Below are 8,957 nucleotides of genomic sequence, written 5' to 3' on the forward strand. Positions count from 1 at the left end.
CGTTGCCTCTGCGTGCAAACATAATCGAGTTCCATGGATTTGCTGGGTACTAGCTTAATCGATATTAGAATCAAAAGGTTTGCTCGGTAGTTAATGGGTGTTGTTATCAAGTTGTTGTAAGTTCAAGCAAAAATAATATTGGTAATTGGGGTGGCAACTGTGGCTTCTTTTGACATATAGCAATATAGCAAAGCAGAGACCCAGCCAGCATAAGGGGAAGACGGAAGAGAGATAACAAGTTGCAGTTTTGGAGGAGTGTAAATGTGGAAGAAGAAGAGTTACAATTACAATTTACAACGCAAATAATAATAGAATAAAAAATAATAATTAAAATTGATCTCAACTTGCAGAACCGGTAAAGAGGTGGCAAGGGTGACGTGGCATTGATATATTGGAGTGTGTTTAGAGGAGTGTGTTAGAGGGTGTGTCTCTAACACTCCTCATTTATAAATATTAACAACATATAACTATTATAGGGTCTCAAAATTTTAAATTGAGGTTTCTAATATTTTGAGTCCCGTTGCCATATGGCACACTCCATACTTGTGTGGGGGCTGAGCCTGGTTCCAATGCATCTTCTCATAAGCAACTATTTCCAATTGTCTTAATTTTGTTATTATCATTTTTTCAAATATATTTATATTAATCTTTTTTGAAGAAGCTAAATTAGCCCACCCAAATTTGCGCCAGAGACAATCGAACCTCAGACCTCAAGAGGAGCACACTCATAGGTCCCAAGCCAATACCAATGCACCAATCCAAATGGATTTATTTTTATATATTAATTTATAAATAATAAATTAATAAATTAATAAATTATACGAATATGTAGACAAATAAATATAATGAAAATTATCTCTTATTTTCAGGTTTTGTCAGGTCATTAGATATCCTAATCCCACCGCCCATTAAAAACCCCAATTGTGTCCAAAATAATACTCTCTCTAGTCCTATATATAAGAACAAAAAATCTTTTTAGATTCATTAAAGAATTGATGTATGCAGACTATATACATCAATTCTTTAATGAATGTAAAACACAACTTTTTGATATATAGGACCGGAGGGGGTAGTTAAATCTTGTGGCCCTCTTTAACCCCTCATTACACGTTAAAATGAAAGGTTGCATTGGGAATCAACAAACAAAAATTCTTTTCTAATTGTGTCAGGAATAGTCCTATACTCCTTGCGTGACATTTTATAATAAAAAATGCACTTTTTAGGTTCATTGTAAATTTATTGTATCTGGTCCATAACATAGACCAGATACAGTAAATATACAATGAACTTAAAAAGTAATTTTTGCTTATAAAGTGTCACAGAAGGAGTATATAAGAAAAAATTGTTTTTTAGATTCATTAAAGAATTGATGTATGTGGACTATAATATAGTCTACATACATCAATTCTTTAATGAATCTAAAACACAACTTTTTTCTTATATATAGGACCGGAGGGGGTAGTTAAATCACGTGGGCCCCTTTTAACCCATAATTACACGTTAAAATGAAAGATTGCATCGGGAAACAGCAAACAAAAACTCTTTTCCATTCTTTTCGAATTGTGTGCCAAATAATACTCCCTCTAGTACTATACTCCCTCCGTCCCAAAATATAAGCAAAAAGTGGTCAACCAAAGTGGATGTATTTGGTTAAAAATTTAGTCCAAATACATCCATTTTGGTTGACCACTTTTTGTTTATATCTTGGGACGGAGGGAGTATATAAGAAGAAAAAAAAATCTTTTTTAGATTAATTGATGTCTTACCTAAAAAAAAAAGAATTGATGTATGTGGACTATAATATAGTATAAATACATCAATTCTTTAATGAATTTAAAACGCAACTTTTTTCTTATATATAGGACCAAATGGGGTAGTTAAATCATGTGGGCCTCTTTTAACCCCTCATTACACGTTAAAAATGAAAGGATGCATTGAGAAACCTCAAACAAAAACTCTTTTTCATTCTTTTTTAAAATTGCACGCCTTTCCAAAACATGTGAGGCATGCCTTTCCGATTTCAACGTATGCCCCTCTTTATATATCTTCTTCACTCTTGTCTTCTACAACACTCCATATGATCTCTCTCTCTCTCTCCAACAATCGTTATTCATTCAAAACATGTGAGGCATGCCTTTCCAATTTCAATGTATCCCTCTCTTTATATATCTTGCTCACTATCGCATTCTACAACACTCCATCTCTCTCTCTCTAAGAGTCCTTCTTCTTTCAATTTTTTTTTATTCCAATGCATCTTCAAATAAGTAACTATTTAGATTCCCAATTGAGTCTCAATTACTTCAACTCTAATAGGTTTTCTCAGATCTAAGTTTTAATTTACTCTCCAATGTTTGATTGTGTGGTTTTCATTTCCCACATCAAGTCATTGATAGTAATTGCAATCTCTTTGGAAGGGTTGTTGATTGTAGTGTCAATCGTGTCTTTAAGGAAGGACAACAGTTGATTGCATGTTTGTTGTTATTCTTTAGGTGAGTCTTTATTCGTAATTTTATCTTATTGTTGCCTTTAATCTTTATTTTGTGGTTTAATCTTCAGAATTTTCCTAATAAAGTGGGTTTTTTCTTTGTTAAAAATTATTGATATTGATGTTTTTATCTTATTGTAGCTAGTGCAACAAAAAATAAATCAAATCAAGATCTACTACTTTTAATTGGTGCTATGGCGGTGGTGGGCACACTCATCAAGTTAGTGCTATGCCTTATACAATGTAAATCTTACATTCAGATTTATGTTTCTTATATATATATTTGCTCCAATTGAGTTACCTTTTATTTAACTTGAGTATTCGTCTCAATTACATTATGGAATCATTCTAGTTTGATATATACATATTCTAGCTAGCAACACCTTTTAGGAAATTTTAGTTTGATATATACATATTCTAGCAACATCTTTTAGGAAATTTTATATTTTGTTTGTAGCCACTTCCTAAAACATTTTCAGACAATTTAAAAAGTTGCCCGAAAATGTGACCATTTAAGGTCCTAGTGGAGTTGTGTGGAATGTAGGGTAACAACTAGAGATAATATCTTGTACTTCACGAACAGTTGGCAATAATTCACGAAACATCACTCTTTGAAAGAGAATGATTTTCTTGTCTTTAAGTATAATGATGAATTACATTTTGAGGTTTAATTTTTTGATGGAGAAAGTTTCGGCGAAAAAGCAGCTTCTTATTTTGTTGAAAAATGGGGACATGCTCAAACTGAACAAGGGGGTAGCAAGGAAAAAGAGACAAAAAAAAAAAAAACTATGTTGAAGAATTTAACAAAGTTTTTTGTATCGTTTGCCTTGCTACCCCATTGTTCAGTTTGGGCATCTCCCCATTTTCCAACAAAATATGCAGCTGCTTTCTCACAAAAACTTCTCCATCACATATTAAAACCTCAACGTGTGATTCACCATTGTACTTATTAAAGGGAAGGAAATCATTTTCTTTCAAAGAGTGGTCTTTCATGAATTATTGCCATCCGTTCACGAAAGTACAAAATATCATCTCTAATTGTCAGCCCTACATTCCACACAACTCCACTAGGACCTTTAAGGGTCACATTTTCTAGCAACTTTTTTAAATTGTTAGAAAATGTTTTAGGAAGTGCCTACAAAACAAATATAAAATTTACTGAATATGATGTTGCTAGAATATGTATTCGTAAGAGCTAACCATAAGTATTTTCGAGAGAGAGAGACCGCCATCAATCATCTTGATTTAAAAAGTATAAATTTCCATTTGAGATAAAAAAAAAATCAATTTTTTTTTCAAAAAAAAAATCATTTTTTTTATTTTACTTGTGTTTGTTTCAAATTTTTAAAAAAATCAATTTAATAAAAAAATCATTTTTTCTTCAAAATGAAAAGCTATTTTCAATAGCTTTCTTCAATTTTTTTTTTTGAAAACCATTTTCTAAAAAATATATTTATGTGATTGTAAACAAACGGAAAATAGCTTTAAATTTTTCTTCAAAATCTCTACAAAAAAAATCTCTAAATTTTTTTAAAAAAAAATCATTTTTTTTAAAGCTTAAACAAATAGGCCCTTAATTTACTCTCTAATGTCTGATTGTGTGGTTTTAAGTTCCCACATCAACTAATTGATAGTAATTTCAATCTCTTCAAAATTTACTTACACATCCAAGGTGGAGAGGAAAAGCGACTCTTAATTCTTCAAAAGTAGAGCATTGTTCTTTTTTAAGGAATACATCTACCAATGCATTTCCTCTATGTTTTTTAACACCTTTAATTTGTTTTTCTATTACCATTACCGGTTTTCCTTTATTTCTCACTGTTTTATATACCCTTTTTGGAAGGGTTGTTGATTTGTAGAGTCAATCGTGTCTTTAATGGAGTATAACAGTTGATTGCATGTTTGTTGTTATTCTTTAGGTGAGTCTTCATTGGTATTTTAATATTTATTTTGTGGTTTAATCCCTTTAGAGTTTTCCTTATTATAAATTAAAGTGGATTTTCTCTTTGTTGAAAATTATTGATATTTTTATCTTATTCTTGCTAGTGCTACAAAAATAAATCAAATCAAGATCCACTACTTTTAATATAATTAATAATTGCCTAATCGTAGCGATCGATGAATATTATATATTTTTAATTTAGAAAATAATTCTAAAAGAAAAAATTGATTAACAAAAGAAGAAAAGGTTTTCCCAAACACTGCCAAAACTTGTAAAAAGAAAAAATGGTAATTATAGTGCGATGAGGTTTTGTATATTGAGTGTGTGAGTCTAAATTCTTAGTTTTGTAGTGATTCATGTTGTATAATGTGTTTGTAGTATTGGGCCTTGATTAGCTTAAGCCCAATATAGTTTGTGTTAGGCCCAATTGTAATGACTTGCTATATAAGCAAGGTTTGTGTGATCAATAAAATTGACTTGGCCATTTGTTCTTAACAAGTGGTATCATGAGCCTTTAATCCATCACCTGTATTCCGTTTCTTGCAAGAAACAAGTTAGTTACGGTGGTTGCAACCACTCTAACCGTCCTAACCGTTCCAAAAGATTGTTCTCCGTTCATCTTCTTCATCTCACCACACCAAAGAAACCCACATTCTTCATCTTTCTCATTCCTCCCACTGCAATTTTCTTCGCAATGGCAGAAAATTCAGACTTCTTGAAGCCTTCAATTCCAAAATTTGATGGCTACTACGATCATTGGGCAATGTTGATGGAGAATTTGCTCCGATCTAAAGAATATTGGAGCTTGATCGAGAATGGTGTGACAGTGGCACCGGCGAATGCAACGGTGGAACAACAGCGCATTGCAAATGAGAGTAAGCTTACTGACTTGAAAGTCAAGAACTATTTGTTTCAGTCCATTGATCGATCCATCTTAGAAACGATTCTTAATCGTGACACTGCACGAGATATTTGGAATGCTATGAGAATTAGGTATCAAGGTTCAACCAAAGTGAAGCGTGCACAGCTTCAAGCATTGCGCAAAGATTTTGAGGTTCTTGAAATGGGGGAGAGTGAATCAGTAGAAGAATACTTTTCAAGAACCATGGTTATCACCAACAAGATGACTTCTTGTGGTGAAAGAGTAGAACAAAGTACTGTGGTTGAGAAAATTCTTAGATCAATGACTGCAAAATTCAATCATGTAGTCTGTTCTATTGAATTATCTTCTGATGTTACCACACTCTCCATTGATGAGCTGCAGAGTAGCTTGATAGTTCATGAACAACGTATGAAAGGCCAACTGATCAAGCAAGAAGAGCAAGCTCTCAAGGTCACTAATGGTGGCAGAGGGAGAGGTAGGGGAAGAAATTCAAATTCTGCTAGAGGTCGTGGTAGGGGAAGGCAAAGCAAAGAGAATGTGGAATGCTTTCACTGTCATAAATTGGGACACTATCAGAGTAATTGTCCCAATTGGAGTGAAAATGCCAATTATGCAGAATTGGATGAGTTTAAAGAAGAAATGCTCCTCATGGCCAAAACCAATGATGATGAGTTTGGTGAAAATTGGTTCTTGGATTCTGGGTGCAGCAATCATATGTCAGGTAACAAAGATTGGTTCTATGATTTTGATGAGAATTATAGAGATTCAGTGAAATTGGGTGATGACTCAAGGATGAATGTGATGGGAAAAGGAAATGTGAAACTCAGTATCAATGGAAGAGTTCATGTTTTCACCAATGTGTATTTCATACCTGGGTTAAAGACAAACCTTCTCAGCATTGGCCAAATTCAGCAGAAGAAGGCTACAATTGTGTTCAAAAACAATTGCTGCAAAGTTTATCATGAAGAAGAGGGATTACTTTTTGCTACATACATGTCAACAAATAGAATGTATATTGTCAAAGCAGAAGTAATTGCTCCAAGATGTCTGCAAGCTTCAAAACTTGTCAACTCTTTGCTTTGGCATAGCAGATATGGCCACTTAAGCATCAAAGGATTGAATGTTCTTGTTAAAAAGGATATGGTGAGAGGTCTACCAGCATTGAAAGAGCTAGATGAGAATTGTGCAGATTGCTTGGAAGGCAAGCAACACCGAGATGCCATTCCCAAGCAAGCAAATTGGAGAGCCAGCTCTAAGCTTGAACTTGTTCATTCTGATATCTGTGGACCTATCAATCCAAAATCCAACAGTGGCAACAGGTATTTCATAACTTTCACTGATGATCTAACTAGAAAAACTTGGATATATCTGCTTAAAGAGAAGTCTAGTTCACTAGAAACTTTCAAACAGTTTAAGGCTATGGTTGAGAAAGAGTCCAGTTGTTCTATTCAATGCCTAAGAACAGATAGGGGTGGTGAATATACCTCAAATGCTTTTAATGATTTTTGTAGTAATCATGGAATCAAGAGGCAATTGACTGCAGCATACACACCTCAGCAGAATGGTGTTTCAGAAAGGAAGAACAGGACTCTAATGAATATGGTGAGGAGTATGTTGGCTGGAAAGGGTGTACCAAAACCATTTTGGCCAGAAGCCTTGAAGTGGGCTACTTATGTGATGAATAGAAGTCCCACTCTATCTGTCAAAGACATCACACCAGAAGAGGCTTGGAGTGGAGTCAAACCTTCTGTGCATCACTTCAGAGTTTTTGGATGCATAGCCTTTGTTCATGTACCTGACAGTCAAAGAACCAAGCTAGATAGCAAAAGTGTGAAATGTGTTCTTCTGGGACTAAGTGAAGAGTCAAAAGCTTATAAGCTTTATGACCCTGAAAAGAAGAAAATAATCATCAGCAAAGATGTGGTATTTGAAGAAAATAAAGGTTGGAATTGGAATAAGATCTCAGACAAAAAGCAAAACCAGTCAAGCAATGATGTTCTCAGTGATGAAGAGTATAGTACATCAGCTCCAGCAAATGACTATGAGGCTCCAGCAAATGACAATGAGGTTCAAGCTGAAGTTGATATGAATACTTCAAGTGATGATAGTGATGGCATTGACTTCCAATCTGAGGTGAATTTGCCTCCAAGAGTTAGGAGACCACCTCAGAGCTTGAATGATTTTGTCACAGGAGAGGAGCTTGACCAGCTGCATAATCTTGCAGTCTATGTAGCTACTGAAGATCCAACATCATTCAGTGAGGCTGTTAAGTCTAAAGTTTGGATAGAAGCTATGAATCAAGAAATGCAGTCCATAGAGAAGAATCAAACTTGGGAGCTTACTAGTTTACCTGATGGAGCCAATGTAATTGGTGTGAAATGGATTTACAAAACTAAACACAATGAAAAGGGAGAAATTGATAAACATAAGGCAAGACTGGTGGCAAAAGGGTACAATCAGAAGCATGGTATTGACTATGATGAGGTATTTGCTCCTGTGGCAAGATGGGACACAATTAGATCAATACTAGCTATAGCTGCAAGAGAAGGTTGGAAAGTGTTCCAGTTGGATGTAAAAAGTGCCTTTTTACATGGTGAATTAAGTGAAGATATCTATGTTGAACAGCCACCAGGTTATCAGAGGGAAAAGAACAAGGTGTACAAACTTAAGAAAGCTCTGTATGGCCTAAAGCAAGCACCAAGGGCCTGGTACAGTAGAATTGAAGCCTACTTCAACTCTGAGGAATTTGAGAAATGTCCTTCAGAGCATACATTGTTCATAAAGCACAAGCCAAATGGTAAGATTCTGATAGTCAGTCTATATGTTGATGATCTCATATACACTGGAAATGATTTGCTTCTGATGAATGAGTTCAAAACATCAATGCAAAAGGAATTTTCAATGACTGATTTGGGCAAGATGAAGTTTTTTCTTGGAGTAGAAGTAATCCAGTCTGAGGAAGGTATATACATCAGTCAACAGAAATATGCAGCTGAGGTCTTAGGGAGGTTTGGTATGGAAAATTGCAACAGTGTATGCAGCCCTATAGTGCCTGGTTGTAAGCTTGACAAAGATGAAGATGGTGATGCTACAGATGCAAGAGAGTATAAGCAGATAGTTGGGAGCCTAATGTACCTGTTGGCTACAAGGCCTGACTTGGCTTATTCAGTGTGTCTGGTAGCTAGATATATGGAAAGGCCTACAAACATACACCTTACAGCAGTCAAAAGAATATTGAGGTACTTAAAGGGTACACTTACAAATGGAATCATGTATAAATGTGACACTGAGAAGGGTTTTGAGCTAGTTGGCTGGTCAGATTCAGATTATGCTGGTGATGTGAATGACAGGAAGAGCACCACAGGGTTTGTATTCATGCTTGGATCAGGAGCCATATCTTGGTCTTCTAAGAAGCAACCTATTGTCACTTTGTCCACCACAGAGGCAGAATATGTTGCAGCTGCTGCATGTGCTTGCCAAGCTGTTTGGTTGAGAAGTATACTAAGCTACTTGCTTAAGAATCAGAAGATTTGCACTCAGATTTATTGTGATAACAGCTCCTCCATCAAGCTGTCTAAAAATCCCATTATGCACGGTCGTTGTAAGCACATAGATGTGAGGTTTCACTTCTTGAGAGATCTTACAAA

At 34.9% G+C, this 8,957-nt stretch overlaps 1 long non-coding RNA gene across 1 annotated transcript; it reads left to right on the top strand.

Annotated features, from left to right (window-relative positions):
* The first annotated feature begins 1,949 nt into the window (after positions 1–1,949).
* LOC123917144 lies at positions 1,950–4,286 on the top strand. The gene is made up of 3 exons (XR_006812384.1): positions 1,950–2,489; positions 2,627–2,728; positions 4,158–4,286. It is a non-coding gene; the product is annotated as an uncharacterized LOC123917144 (long non-coding RNA).
* Positions 4,287–8,957: the final 4,671 nt, after the last annotated feature.

Source organism: Trifolium pratense, linkage group LG3, assembly GCF_020283565.1.
Source record: "Trifolium pratense cultivar HEN17-A07 linkage group LG3, ARS_RC_1.1, whole genome shotgun sequence".
Taxonomy (NCBI): domain Eukaryota; kingdom Viridiplantae; phylum Streptophyta; class Magnoliopsida; order Fabales; family Fabaceae; genus Trifolium; species Trifolium pratense.